The sequence below is a fragment of the Microcebus murinus genome, chromosome X (genome assembly GCF_040939455.1).
Source record: "Microcebus murinus isolate Inina chromosome X, M.murinus_Inina_mat1.0, whole genome shotgun sequence".
NCBI classification, from domain to species: domain Eukaryota; kingdom Metazoa; phylum Chordata; class Mammalia; order Primates; family Cheirogaleidae; genus Microcebus; species Microcebus murinus.
In genome coordinates, this window is record NC_134136.1 from 46,498,543 (window position 1) to 46,513,508 (window position 14,966).

The following is a 14,966-nucleotide window of genomic DNA, read 5'->3' on the forward strand; positions in this document are numbered from 1 at the left end:
AGTGACTAGTGACCCTTCTGATTGCTGTCTGTGTGGAAGGGAGGACGCAGTAGCCACCCTGGAATGGGCAGAGGGGAGTAAGAGGGGAAGAAATGGAGGCAGTGACTAGAGGCCACCTAAGAAGTGCAGTCAGCATGGGTAAGAGGGACACATGGCAGTGACAGGAGGGGGCAGTAATTGGGTGATGCTCGGGAGATGGTTTGGATTTTCGTGAGAGTCTTGAGCAGGCCTTGCTGCAAGCCACTGCAACAGAGGAAAGTGCCTGAAAATGTGGCAAAAATGTTTTCTGTCTCCTTAAACCATCCCCTACTCCTTGGGAGAACTAGGACCTGCATCTCTGCCTAAGGCCAGGCGTGGGGCAGGAGGGATGTCTCTTGCCCTTTGTGATAGAGGAGATGGCTCTGCAGAACTGGTGGCCTACCCAGGACCTGGAGTTGGCAGGGGAAGGTCCTGGAGGTCCTTGAGGCCAGGGTGAACCTCCCAAGTAGACGGAGGTCGCAGGATCATCTTGGGCAGACATGGAATCACCAAGAGTCATCAACTGTAGTTGAACAGCAGTTGCGTGAAGTGGATGCTGTCCCTTTAAAAAGCTCTGTATTTCTGCTTGTTGTTAGGACAATGGCATTTCACACAAGATTCTCCTTCCTCCTCATTGTCCAGAAAATTAATGAACTCCTGTTTCCCTCTCCTCAAACCCCTTGTCCTGATTCTTCTGATGTGGCCTGGAGGACAAGTGCGGAGCTCTTGGTGACACTAGCTTGGGAGCTGCGTAGGGTGATGGGAAGAGCCTGGGCTCTGTCTCAGCTTGACCTCAGGTGAGACTCCTCCTCTGCCGGGTGGCGTGGCCGTCACAACTCAGGCTCCGGAGCTAGACTGCCTCAGCTCCCACCCCAGCTCCACACTCATACTCCACATTCTGACTGTGGCCTCGGTTCCTTGTGACTCAGTTTCCTTTTCTGTCAAACAGGCATAATGATGATACCCACCACTTGGGACCTTTGTGAGAGGCAGATAAGCCATGCAAATGCTCAGAGCAGTGAGTGCCTGGCACAGGGCAAGTACCTGCTCAGTGTGAGCTGCTATTCTTGTGGCTGACTGTGTGGCCTTAGGCATGTCATTTAACCCCTCAGTTGTCATTCAACCTCTCATCTTTCCTAACCATGTTGCTTTAAGGATTCAAACTCCTGAGCACAAGAAGGATCGCTTGAGCCCAGGAGTTTGAGGTTGCTGTGAGCTAGGCTGACACCACGGCACTCACTCTAGCCTGGGCAACAAAGTGAGACTCTGTCTCAAAAAACAAACAAACAAAAAAAAACCAACAACAAAAAACAAAATCCTGAGCACATAATCTGTGTTCAGTAACTGTTCCCTTGGTTCTTTCTATGGGAATAGTGATGTTTTGCATGCAAACACTTAGCATGTGCCAGGCATTTTAGCTTTGACCTTAGTTATCACTCTTAGTTGTCACAACAACCATGTGAGGAGGTGACAGTGGGAAGCAAGTATCCCTAGCTCATGAGGAAATTGAGGGTCAGATAGATTGCAAGCAACTCAAGGGGCATAAGGTAAATGGCTGAGCCAAGATTTAATGTCTTATTTCTGTTTAAAATATTGCCATTTGAGTGGGTGATGGCCAGTTGTTTGTAAATCTGGTGGCTGGTCCTTCATTGGCACATGGAATAAGACTGATTCTTGTATGGTGAGATATCACCTAACTGCAGTGAGAATGGGTTTTATCCTAAAGTCCGACAACAGGAGATGCTGGCGTGGATGTGGAGGGAAGGGAACAGTCATACACTGCTGGTAGGATTGCAAACTAGGAAAACCTGTATGGAGAGTAGCAAGGAGGTACATGAAAGAACTAAAAAGTAGATCTCCCATTTGATCCGGCAATTCCACTACTGGGTATTTACCCATAGGACAAAGAGCCATTGTACGACAAAGATGCTTGCACTGTAATGTTTATAGCACCAGAATTGACAATGGGAAAGATGTGTAAAGAAGGCAAGTGGTGGTGAACAGGTGAGTGTGTGAATAAAGTGTGGTATGTGTGTAGCACGGAGTGGTAGCGAGCCATAAGGAAGAGGGTGGGTGAGCACGTGTGTGTGAGTGTAAAGCAGGGTGTGAAGTGCAGTGTGGGCATAGGGTGTAAAGAAGGAGCAGAGCAGTGAGGAGCGCGTGTTAAGTGCGTGTTGAGCATGGGTGTGTGTAGGGTGGTGCAAGTGCAGGGCAGTGCATGAGGGGTGAGGTGAGGGTGAGGAGGGTGTGGGCGTGTTGTGAGGTAAGGGGTGTAATGCAGAGAGTGTGTGTTTTGTGCGTGGTTGTGAGTGTGAGTTGTGGTGTGTGAGAGTATTTGATATGAGGAAGAGTTTTGTATGTGGGAGTAATGATGAAGTGCAAAGAGAAGAGTGATTGAAAAGAATTTTTTTTTTGTATTGAAAAGAGGGGAAGGGGTAGGGGGATTTGCAAGCATTTAATCTTTGCAATTGCAGTTTCTCATTTTTTTTTGTGGAGACAGAGTGTCACTCGGCGTCCTGGGCAGAGTGCAGTGAGGGCGGGTCACCACAAGCTCCAGGTCCTGGGCTGTGAGCGATCCTTCTGCCTCAGCCTCCCAGGTAGCTGGGACTACAGGCGCTTGCCAGAGCGCCCGGCTGTTTTGTGTTTTGTGTATTTTTTTTGCCTTTTTTACTTTTTTTTTTAGATTAGAGACGGGGTCTGACTGTGCTCAGGCAGTGTTCAGGCTGGTGTCGAACCCCTGAAGCAACAGCTATCCGCCCGTCTCGGCCTCCCAGAAAGCTAGGACGACAGGCGTGAGCCACCGCGCCCGGCCGGCCTGACGCGTGTTCCCAGTGCTGAAAGCTTCGGTGTGACGAGGAGCGCTCTGCTGCCCCCTTGCGACTCACCGGCTTCCTACATGCAGCTTCCACTTGGAAAATAAAAGTGCAGTTAGCTTGAGCAGCACATGTACTAAAATAGGAAGAATACAGAGAAGATTAGCATCGCCCCTGCGCAGGACTTACATGCAAATCCGTGAAACGTGATTTTTTTAAGAACTCAAAAGAAAAATACATGGAAAATCAGAAAATTGTCTGTCTATTCTGTTACTATGATTTCCCTCTAGAAAAGGTGTGATCTTGGGGAAGGCAAGAGAAGCATATGATTTGGGTTGACTGTGTTGCTGCTTTTTGTTTCTTGCTTTTTTTTAATATAGAGGAGAATCTATGCGTATCTCCTACAGCAACTAGCGCCTTCACAAAGCTAGTCGAAGTTGTGTCCAGTCTTGAGGGATTAGTCAGAATTGTGTACGCTAGCAGGGTGTGGTGGCTCAGGCCTGAAGTCCTAGTACTCTTTGAGACTGAAGCAGGAGGATCACTTGACATCAGGATCCTGATGTCAAGACCAGCCAGAGCAAGAGTGAGACCCTGTCTCTACTAAATATGGTAATAATTAGCCGGGTGTGGTGGTGTGCAGCCAGTAGTCCTAGCTACTGGGAAGGGTATGGCAAGAAGATCGCTTAAGCCCAAGAGTTTGAGGTTGCTGTGAGTTAGTCTGATGCCAGGGCAATCTAGCCCAGGCAACAGCGGCACAGTCTGTCTCAAAACAAAAAACATGAAAAAAAAAAAACTGTTTTCCAGAGGGTCTGGGCACGGTGGTTATGGCCTGTATTCCTAAGGGTCTGGGAGCCGAAGACAGGGACATTACTTTAGGCCGGGATTTCGAGGCCATCCTTGTAAGAGAGGGAATGACCTTGCAATAAAAGGAAAAAAGATGTTTTCTGTCTTTTAAAAAGTTCCGCCTACTCTTTTTTTTTTTTTTTTGAGACAGAGTCTCGCTTTGTTGCCCAGGCTAGAGTGAGTGCCGTGGCGTCAGCCTAGCTCACAGCAACCTCAAACTCCTGGGCTCGAGTGATCCTTCTGCCTCAGCCTCCCGGGTAGCTGGGACTACAGGCATGCGCCACCATGCCCGGCTAATTTTTTCTATATATATCAGTTGGCCAATTAATTTCTTTCTATTTATAGTAGAGACGGGATCTCGCTCTTGCTCAGGCTGGTTTTGAACTCCTGACCTTGAGCAATCCGCCCGCCTCGGCCTCCCAAGAGCTAGGATTACAGGCGTGAGCCACAGCTCCCGGCCTCGCCCACTCTTTTTGAGACCCGAAGCCTGTATCCCTGCCTCGGGCAGGTGGGCAGGAGAAGCCTCAGGAATCAGCCATCCGAGGACCTGACACCAGCCTTTCAGGAGGGGCTGCCAGAGATCACAGGCTTTGTCTTTGGCCGAGAGGGGACCATTAGAATAGTTCCCACAATAGCCTAGAACTCAGGGCACTCCCCTTAAAAGCTCTGTATTTCTGCGTATGTTGTGGGAAATCTGCATTTTGAGAGAAGTTCTGACCTTTTTCCTCCTTTGCTGACAAGGTAATAAACTCTTTCCTTCTCCTGGAATCACTTGTTCTCCTTCTGATGCCGTCTCAAGGATGAGAACCAAGCTTTCAGGAACAGCCTGAGCAAGAGTGAGAACCCGCCTCTACCAAAGATAAATTAGCCAGGTGTGGTGGTGTGCACCTGTATCCCAGCTGCTCAGGAGGCTGAGGCAGGAGGATCCCTTGAGCTCAGGAGTTTGTGGTTGCAGTGAGCTGTGAGGGTGCAACTGCACTGTAGCCCAGGCAACAGAGTGAGAACCTGTCTCCAAAAAATAAAGTTTTCTAGGCTGACGAAGAGGAAGGGCATTCAAAGCAGAAGGAACAGCATGGCAAAGGCACATAAATGTGCTGAAACATTTTAAGGTAGGAGAGCAACAGGATCAGATTGATTCATTCTTTGACTGATAACACATGTGGTACAGACTGTGCTAGGTGGAGGAGATGACAGCAGTGAAAAAACAAAATCCCTAACCTCACATCACTTACATTCTAGTTATGGACACAGACGTGGAGTAAATGAATATACAATATGTCTGTGGCTAAGCACCAAGCAAGTTATGGGAATAGAGAGGGACCAGGCAGTGCTATTTCAGACAGGGTGGGCAGGGAAGGACTCTCTGGCCAGGTGACATTTTAGCTGGACTCAAACTTTGAGAGAGGCACCATATCAACTGGATGGAACAGAGATCACATGGGCAGTGGGAGCTGCAGGTGCAAAGGCCCTGTGGCTGGAGCACGCTTGGTGTGAGCTTCGTGCATCTAAGGAGCAAGAGTGGCAGTTAGGAGGAGCGGCATTAGTAAGCAATGAGGTGGGTGAGGGAGGGGAGGACTCAGTCATGTTCTCACAGAGGACCTTGTGGCCATGGCAGGGAGTGGAGCTCTCATTCTAGGTGGGCTAGGAAGCGTTTGCTGAGACTGCATGTGGACGTGTGAGAGGAAAGACAGAACTAGGTGACTAGAAGGTTTTCACCCAAGCATCTGGGATGACTGCAGAGAGGACATGCTGAGTCTGAGAGTCCTGTTAGACCCTCAAGGGGAGCTGGTGAGCAGATGGCTGGGTCTGTGTGTCTGGAACTCAGAGGAGGGGTCAGAGCAGCAGGCGTCTGTGCAGAGGGGATGTTGAAAGACCAGGGACCCCATGAGACCCTGAAAGAGGCACGTGCACAGAGAGAAGTGCACGAGCACGAGCCCCATGGCTGTCTAACCTCCTGACTGTAGCGCATGCAGACAGCAGGGCCAGCAGAAGGCACCGAGGGCTGACTGGCCGGCCAGGGAGATAAAAGAAACACCGGGAGAGCTGAGTGTCCCAGAATGGAAGGGAAGAAACACTCACAAGGAGAACAGAGTGATCAACTGTGTCCAATGCTGCCAAGTGGCTCAGTAAGATGAAGACCAGAAGCCCTTCTGAATGTGATGGCAGGAAGGGAGGACATGGATGACGTTGGCACACCCTGGTGTCATGAGTGTGTGGCCTGTGGGGTTGAATGGGGCCCCACTCTCAGCAGGGTCCTGCAATTGGTCTAATGCTCTTCTGTGACCGTCTTCAAATTTTGAGTGACTTTTTGCACTGGACATGGACCCTCTCCCTCGAAATACGTCCACCCAGAAGGTGACCTTATTTGAAATAAGGGTCTTTGCCAATGTAGTTAAGGTAAGAAACTTGTGATGAGGTCATTTTCAAGTAGGGAATGCCCTAAATCCAGTGACAAGTGTCCTAATAAGTGAACAGAAGGGGAAAAGACGCATAGAGACGGTGACCTGAAGTCAGAGGGAAAGAATGGAGTGATGTGTCACAGGCCAACGTGCACCAACTGTTCCCTGCAGCCACCAGAAGCTGCAGGACAGGCTGGAACTGACTCAGAGACTTTCAGGAGGAGTCCACCCTGCTGGTGCCTTGATTTATGTCATCTGACCCCTAGAGTGTGAGAGAATAAATTTCTGTTCTTTTACACTGCCCAGCTCATGGTAATTTGTTACAATAACTCTAGGAAACAAATGCAGTTTTGAACAAGGGCCCCCACATTTTCACTTTGCACTGGGACCTGCAAATTATGAATGTGGTCCTATGCTGGCAAGTGTGGATTCTGATGTTTGGCAGGGTGTGAGCTTTATTGGAATGTGTCCACAGCATAAGGTGGCTGCCAAGGAAGTAGACATAGGCAGGAAACACAAGTTGAAATCCAGGGGGACTTGCTGCAAAGGAAGACAGAAATCAAGTAGTGGGTAGATGGGGATAGTAAACTAAGAAGGTTGTGAGTTTTGGGGGTTCTTTGGTTTTTTGTTTTTGTGCCTGCTTGTGTGTGTGTGTGTGTGTGTGTGTGTGTGTGTGTGTGTGTGTGTTTGAGACAGGGTCACACTCTATTACCTGGGCTTGAGTGCAGTCACATCATGGTAGCTCACTGCACTCGGCCTCTTTATCAGCTGAGACCACCGGGGCACGCCACCACAGCTGGCTGGCTTTTCTATTTTTGGTACTAATGGGGTCTCATTTTTGCTCAGATGCTATTTGTAGGTATGCATGGGGTATAAGTGTAATTTTTACATTGATCTATTCTACTGTGCTGATGCCCTACGTCAGGGCCTCAGGGCTTCCCTCACTGAGACAGAGCACAGTGTACCCACCACTCAACCTCCTTCATCCACCCCCACTCCTCCAAGTCTCCCCTGTCCATCCGTCCACACCCTGCTTCCATGTGCACGCGTTATTTAGCCCCCACTTATGAGTGAGAACGTGCAGTATGTGCCTGTCTGTGCCTGGCTTGTTTCACTGAGGATAGTGGCCTCCAGTTCCTCCCATGTTGCTGCCAAAGACATGACTTCTTTCTTTTTTATGCCTCAATACTATTACATTGTGTACATATACCACATTTTCCTTATCCAATCCTCCATTGATGGGTAGGTTGATTCCGTGTGTCTGCCATTGTGCATAGTGCTGTGATACACATGCAAGTGCAGGCATCTTGTTAGTACACGGGTTTCTTCTCCTTTGTGTAGATCCCCAGTAGTGGGATGACAGGATCATATGGTAGGGCTCCTTTTAGTTCTTTGAGACATCTCCATGCTGGTTTGTCCTAATCAACATTCCCACCAAGACTGTACAAGAGCTCCCTTTCATCTTCATCCTTGCCAACATGTCTACATCACCTGCTCTGTATGTAAAATTGTATGTGCACTGACATGGAGTTAACACAAAGGTATACTGCTAAATGAGAAAGATATTGCAAACCCTTACTACATATCACACACTGTGGTATTTTCAATTGTTTTCTATTTCATTAAAGAGACAATGCTTGATTTCAAAACAACTAATAGCTTGCAACTTACACTTTGCAAGGCACTGAATTAGGACCTTCAGGTTGGAGGACAGAGGGACTCAGAAGACTTAGTAAAAAGCACATAATTATCTATGGTGGCAGAGAGGACAGAGAGGTGGCTACCTTAGGGGACATTGACTGGGTTGCATTAGGAGGGAGCCTTCCAGGGGCTGGAAATGTCCTACATCCTGAACTGGGCACATGTACGCAGGCGTATGCTAAACATGTACAACGTGATCCACACAGGTAAGATAAGTGCACTGTACTACAGTGTCACAGAGATGTGTCATGGACTCAAGCACAAAAGTGCACCTGGGCCTCAGGGTGGGACAGGACCCGGGGCAGCCATCTAGTGTGGTCACTGGGGTACAGGGCTGTGACCTCAGGCAGGTGCGAAACCTGGTCTGCTGCTTCATAGCTGGTGACTGTGGGAAAGCAGTGTCACCTTTCTGGGCCCCACGTTCCTCATTTTGAATCCGGGGATGACGTACGCTAAGACGGTGCCATGGCTAGTGGATAGCAAGCCGTTGCTCTGCACCTTGCACGCCCGAGGTGTTCAGTAAGTGGGGATGGCGCAGACTGTCAGTGCTCCCTCCTCTCCCTCCCTGTGACCTGCTGCAGTGTCCCCTCTGCAGACGCCTTGCTCTGCTGTTCTGCTCCGCAGGGTGGAAAGTAGTGCTCTGTGGCTCCCAGTCCTCATGCCGCAGTTCCGGCTACAACCGCACACTGTCCTGACTGATCCACCTTGGGTGAGGTGTCCACACCTTCTCCAGTCAGCCGTGGCGGGGGAGGGGCAGGAGGACAAGCTGGGGCCCAGCATTCTACACATGGCTGCCTGGGGGCTGCTAGGGCTCCATTGTGTCCCCCACCAGAGACGTGCTGAAGTCCCAGCCCAATCACGCTCAATGTGATCTTATTTGGAGACAGGCTCTTTGCACAGGTAATAAGTTAAAGGAGCTCAGGGAATTTCACTCCAAAATATAAATCCTTGGTATAAAGAGAATTTTCAATTAAGGGTCCTTAGAGTTCAATAGGCCCTTTAAGAGGCTTTCCCTCTGTCTGTAGAAAGCAGAAGGCCACATGAAAAGAACAATGAACTTCTCTTCCCTTCCCTGTTATGTCACTATATTGCAGTAAAGAAAATAAAGAATGCAACGAGACCTGTCCCAAATAACTTTTTTTTTTTTTTTTAGAGACGGGGTCTCGCTATGTTGCCCAGGCTGGAGTGCAGTGGCTATTCACAGGCGCGATCCCACTACTGATCAGCACGGGAGTTTTGACCTGCTCCGTTTCCGACCTGGGCCGGTTCACCCCTCCTTAGGCAACCTGGTGGTCCCCCGCTCCCGGGAGGTCACCATATTGATGCCGAACTTAGTGCGGACACCCGATCGGCATAGCGCACTACAGCCCAGAACTCCTGGGCTCAAGCGATCCTCCCATCTCAGCCTCCCGAGTAGCTGGGACTACAGGCGCCCAAATAACTTTCTTGTCTCTCCACCTAATTTAATTTGCAAAGAGAACCATCTACAAGTCAATCTGTCTCCCCCAAGCATTCAGCCTCCCTAGCAACCATTTCTCCCCCTCCAGGGAAGGACCTCTATTCCTCCTCTCCCCTGTCCTCTCAGACAATAGTTACATAAATTTCTGGCCCCCATTGGGATGTCACTTGCCCCCACACAGGGTAGAACAGAGCGATGCATGTCCAAGCCAGGGAGACCAAAGATTGCTTCGAAACCATCGGAGCTCATGAGAAGGAAGGAAGGATTTCAGAGGAAGCCTGGCCCTGCCATCCTTTGACTTTTGCCTCCACAACTGTGAGACAACAAATTCCTGTTGTTCTCAGTCACCCAGTGTGTGCTACTTAGTTTCAGCTGCCCTGGGAAGCCAGAGCAGGGCCAGTCCTCGTGGACGGAGAGAAATGGCCCCCAGAGAAGGGACAGGGTGGCTCCAGTACAGGCAGGCACCAAAAGAATGACAGATGTTCTCAGCAACACCTTGTAGACCAGGGTCCCCTGCAGTGGCTTTCCTTACAGGTCCAGCCCACGGGGCTTGGTGACACAGCGTCCCCAGCCAGCTGTCCCCAAGTAGACTCCATAGAGCGCTGCTGCTCCCAGCACGGCATGACCCCTGGAACTCTGTTCCCAAGGGTTCCTGTAGCACATCCAGCTCGCACTTCTGCCCCAGGCTTGGGGGTGGCAGACAGGGTGTGTGAGTGTGTGTGGGACACGCAGTTGAGGGTCAGGCTTCAGAAGGGAAACACCAAAATTTCAAGTAGAAACTTGCCTCCACTAAGACCTACTTTCACCTAAGGTAGCACCTTTCTCGTTTCTGTCCAATTCCCAAGTATACCTTCATCAAATCATCATCAACAAACACTTATTGTGTGTCCATTATTTCCAAGACACTGTGTTAAGCCTAGAGAGGATCTTTAGTCTTACTGAGGGACAGAAACAAAGACCTTATTTCTTAGAGAGGCGTAGCATGCTCAAGAATGGAGACTCAGTCTCATAAAGACATCACTTGGGGCATATACAATGTATACTTAGTGAGGGTTTGAAAAAACTTTTTGTGGTATCAGACTATAAATACTGGTTTGCAATATCTTTCTCATTTAACAGTATACTTTTGCGTGAACATGGAGTCAGTGCACATACTAATTTACATATAGAGCAGGTGATGCAGATATGTTGGCAAGGATGAAGATGAAAGGGAGCTCTTGTCCACTGTTGGTGGGAATGTAGATTAGGACAGACCAGCATGGAGATGTCTCAAAGAACTAAAAGGAGCCCTACCATATGATCCAGTCATCCCACTACAGGGGATCTACACAAAAGAGAAGAAACTCGTGTACTAACAAGATGCCTGCACTTGCATGTGTATCACAGCACTATGCACAATGGCAGACATACGGAACCCACCTACCCATCAGTGGAGGATTACATAAGGAAAATGTGGTATATGTACACAATGTCATACTATTCATACATAAACAAGAAAGAAGTCATGTCTTTGGCAGCAACATGGGAGGAACTGGAGGCCACTATCCTCAGTGAAACAAGCCAGGCACAGACAGGCACATACTGCACGTTCTCACTCATAAGTGGGGGCTAAATAACGCGTGCACATGGAAGCAGGGTGTGGACGGATGGACAGGGGACACTAGGCGGGGTGGGGAAATGATGAAGGAGGTTGAGTGGTGGGTACACTGTGAACTGTCTCAGTGAGGGAAGCCCTGAGGCCCTGACATAGGGCATCACCACAGTAGAATAGAACAATGTAAAAACTGCACTTATACCCCATGCATGTATACAAGTAGGAGCTGAAGGACCAGGGAGAGCCCGCCTCTATGAGAAATAGAAAAATTAGCTAGGCATGGTGGCACACAATTGTATTCACAGCTACTCAGGAGGATGAGTCTGGAGGATCGCTTGAGCCCAGAACTTCGAGGCTGCAGTGACATAAGATGATGCCATTGTAATCTAGTCCAGGCAACAAACCCAGACCTTGTCTCAAAAAAAAAAAAAATAAAAAATAAAAAATAAAAATAAAAAAGGGAAAAACCAAACATCCACAGCCTTCTTAGCTCACTATCGCCATCTACCCACCATCCCATCTCTGTGCCTTCCTTTCACCTAGACCCTGTGGGTTTCAACTTGTGTTTCTTGCCTATCTCTACTTCCTCACCGCCCGCCTTGTCCCGTGGACACATTCCAATAAATCTCACACCCTGCCAAGCCTCAGAATCCACACTTGCCAACTCAGGACCACATTCACAATTTGTGGGTCCCAGTGCAACGTGAAAATGTGGGGGCCCTTGTTCAAAAGTGCATTTGTTTCCTAGACTTATTGTAACAAATTACCATGAGCTGGAGAGTGTAAAAGAACAGAAATTTATTCTCTGACAGTTCTAGGGGTCAGATGACATAAATCAAGACATCAGCAGGGTGGGTTCCTTCTCGAGTCTCTGAGGGAGAATCTGTTCCAGCCTCTCCTGTAGCTTCTAGGGGCTGCAGGGGACACTTGGCGCACGTTGGCCTGTGACACATGACTCCATTCTTTGTCTCCGTCTTCCTGTCACCTCCTCTATGTGTCTTTTCCCTTGCTCTTCACTTATGAGGACACCTGTCACTGGCTATAGGGGCTGCTGGGATGCAATATGCTCTCCTCTTGAGATCTTTACCTTAATTACATCGGCAAAGTCCATTATGCCAAACAAGGTCACCATCTGGGCGGGCATATCTTGTGGGAGAGGGTCCCTATTCACTGCAAAAAGTGAGTAAGAATTTCCAGACAGTCACAGAAGAGCAGTAGACCAATTGCAGGACCCTGCTGAGAGTGGGGCCGTGTTCAAATCCATAGGCCACACACCCATTAAGCCACGTGTGCCAAATTCAACCATGTCGTCCCTTCCTGCCATCAAATTCATTGGGGGTCCTGAGTCCTCATCTTCCTTGGGGTGTTGGCAGCATTGGACACAATATATCACTCCGTTCTACCATCTCACTGCTGCTTCCCTTGGCTTCAGGTACACTCAGCTCTCCCGGGTTTCCTTTTATCTCCCTGGCCGGCCAGTCAGCCCTCGGTGCCTTCTGCTGGCCCTGCTGTCTGCATGCGCTACAGTTAGGGGGTTGGACAGCCATGGGGCTCGTGCTCGTGCACTTCTCTCTGTGCACGTGCCTCTTTCAGGGTCTCATGGGGTCCCAGGTCTTTCAACATCCCCTCTGCACAGACGCCTGCTGCTCTGACCCCTCCTCTGAGTTCCAGACACACAGACCCAGCCATCTGCTCAACAGCTCCCCCTGGTGGTCTAACAGGCCTCTCAGACTCAGCATGTCCTCACTGCAGTCCTCCCAGTTGCTTGGGTGAAAACCTTCCAGTCACCTAGTTCTGTCTTTCTTCTCACCCGTCCATATGCAGTCTCAGCAAACACTTCCGTCCCACCTAGAATGAGATCTCCACTCCCTGCCATGGACACAAGGTCCTCTGTGAGAACATGACTGAGTCCTCCCCTCCCTCACCCACCTTATCTGCTACCAACACCACCCCACCGCACCCCCACTCTTGCTCCTTAGTCGCACCAACAACCCAGCAAGCTTACTCCGGCCACAGGGCCTTTGCACATGCAACTCCCATCTCCCATGTGATCTATCCCATCGATTCGCTAGGTTGCCTTCCTTATTCTTTTGAGTCATACTCAAATGTAACCTGGCCAGAGAGGCCTTCCTGCCCACACTGTCTGAAATAGCACTGTCTGGTCCCTCTGTACTCCCTTTCCTTGCTCGGTGCTTAGCCACAGACATATTGTATATTCATTTACTCCACGTCTATATCCCTAACTAGAATGTAAGTGCTATGAAATTAGGGATTGGTTGCCTGCAATGCTGTCATCTCCACCACCTAGCACAGTATGGGACACGTGTGTTCAATCAAAGAACGAATCACTGTGACTCTTTTGCTCTCCTAGATTAAAATCCCACCACATTAACTCACATGTCTGTACCTTCGCCCATGCAAGTCCTTCTGCTTGGAATGCCCTTCCTCATGGTGAGCCCGCAAAACTATTCGGTTTTTTTCTTTGAGACAGGTTCTCACCCTGTTGCCTGGGCTACAGTGCAGGTGCATCCTCACAGCTCACCGCAACCTCAGACTCCTGGGCTCCAGGGAGCCTCCTGCCTCAGCCTCCTGCACAGCTGGAACTGCATGCGCACACACCACATTTTGGTAATTTTTCTGTTTTTTGGTAGAGAAAGGTTCTCACTCTTGTTCAGGCTGTTACTGAATGCTCAGGACTTATTCTCAAGATGGCATTAGAAGGATAGAAATGATTTGAGAAGGAAAGAGTTTATTACTTTGTTATCCAAGGAGGAAATATGTCAGATCTTCTCTCGAAATCCAAATTTCCCACATCATAAGCAGAAATACGGAGCTCTAAAAGGAAGGGCCACTCCGTTCTAGGCTATTGTGGGACCTGTTCTAATCTCCCACCTTCGCCACAGACAAAGCCTGTGATCCGCGTCAGTCTCGTACGGGAAAGGCTGGTGTCAGGGCCTGGGTGGCTGACTCGCCAGGCTTCTCCCGCCACCTGCCCGAGGTGGGCATGCAGGCTTCAGACCTCAAAAAGAGTGGGGGGGGTTGGGGGGGAGGGCATTTATTGAAACCTTAAAATCTGTTCCCCCATAATATGCCGAAATAAAATAAAAATAAATAAATAAAATTAAAAAAAAAAGAGTGGGGGGAGTTGTAAAAAGACGGAAAACATGTTTTTGCCTTTTTTTTTTTTTTTTTTTTGAGGTCATTCCGTCTGTTACAAGGCTGGTCTCAAAATCCTGTCCTCAAGCAATCCCCTCCACCTCCGGCTCCCAGAGTGCAACGATGACAGGCCTGACCCACCGTGTCTGGCCCCCCTGGAAAACTCTACTTTTGTTTGTTTCTTTGTTTGTTTTTTGACAGATTCTCACATCGTGGCCAGGGCTAGCTTGTCCTCATGTCAGACTAGCTCACAGCAACCTCAAAGTCTTGTACTCAACGATCCTCTTGCAGTAACCTCCCGAGTAGCTGGGACTACTGGCGTGCACAACCACACCTGCCTGATTTTTACAATTTTTAATACAGACAGGGATCTCACTCTAGCTCAGGCTGGCCTGACTCCTGACCTGAAGCCATCATCTTGCCTGGGACTCCCAGAGTGCTACAATCGCAGGTGTGAGCCACCACGTCCTGCCAGCCTGCAAAATACTTACTCATTCCTCAAGACCTGACCCAACTGCCACCTCCTTTGTGAAGGGCCCAGTTGCTGTAAGAGATACTCACAGTTTATACTCTATATTAAAAAACAAAACAAAACACAAAAAGCAGCAACAAAAGTCAACCCAAATAACATGCTTGTCTTGCCTCTCCGAAGACCACACCTTTCTTAGAGTGAAATCATAGTAACAGAATAGACAGACAATTTTCACATTTTCAATTTATTTTTATTTTCAGTTCTTAATAAAATCACGCTGCACGGATTTGCGTGTAATGGCTAAGCAGGGGCCATGCTCCTTTTCTCTGTATTCTTCCTATTCTACTAGACATGCTGCCCAAGCTAACTCTACTTTTTTTCTTATTTTCCAAGTGGAAGCTGCATGTAGGAAGCCGGTGAGTCGCAAGGGGGCAGCAGAGCGCTCCTCGTCACACCGAAGCTTTCAGCACTGGGAACACGCGTCACGCCGGCCGGGCGCGGTGGCTCACGC

The 14,966-nt window shown here is 49.1% G+C and overlaps 1 protein-coding gene and 1 non-coding gene across 2 annotated transcripts in view; both read left to right on the top strand.

Moving 5' to 3' along the window:
• RPL39 (ribosomal protein L39) overlaps positions 1-14,966 on the top strand; it is a 362,820-nt gene that overhangs the window by 90,199 nt on the left and 257,655 nt on the right. The gene's annotated exons all lie outside the window — the stretch shown is intronic.
• Positions 2,941-3,050, top strand: LOC142866067 (U6 spliceosomal RNA). The gene has a single exon (XR_012916136.1). It is a non-coding gene; the product is annotated as a U6 spliceosomal RNA (small nuclear RNA).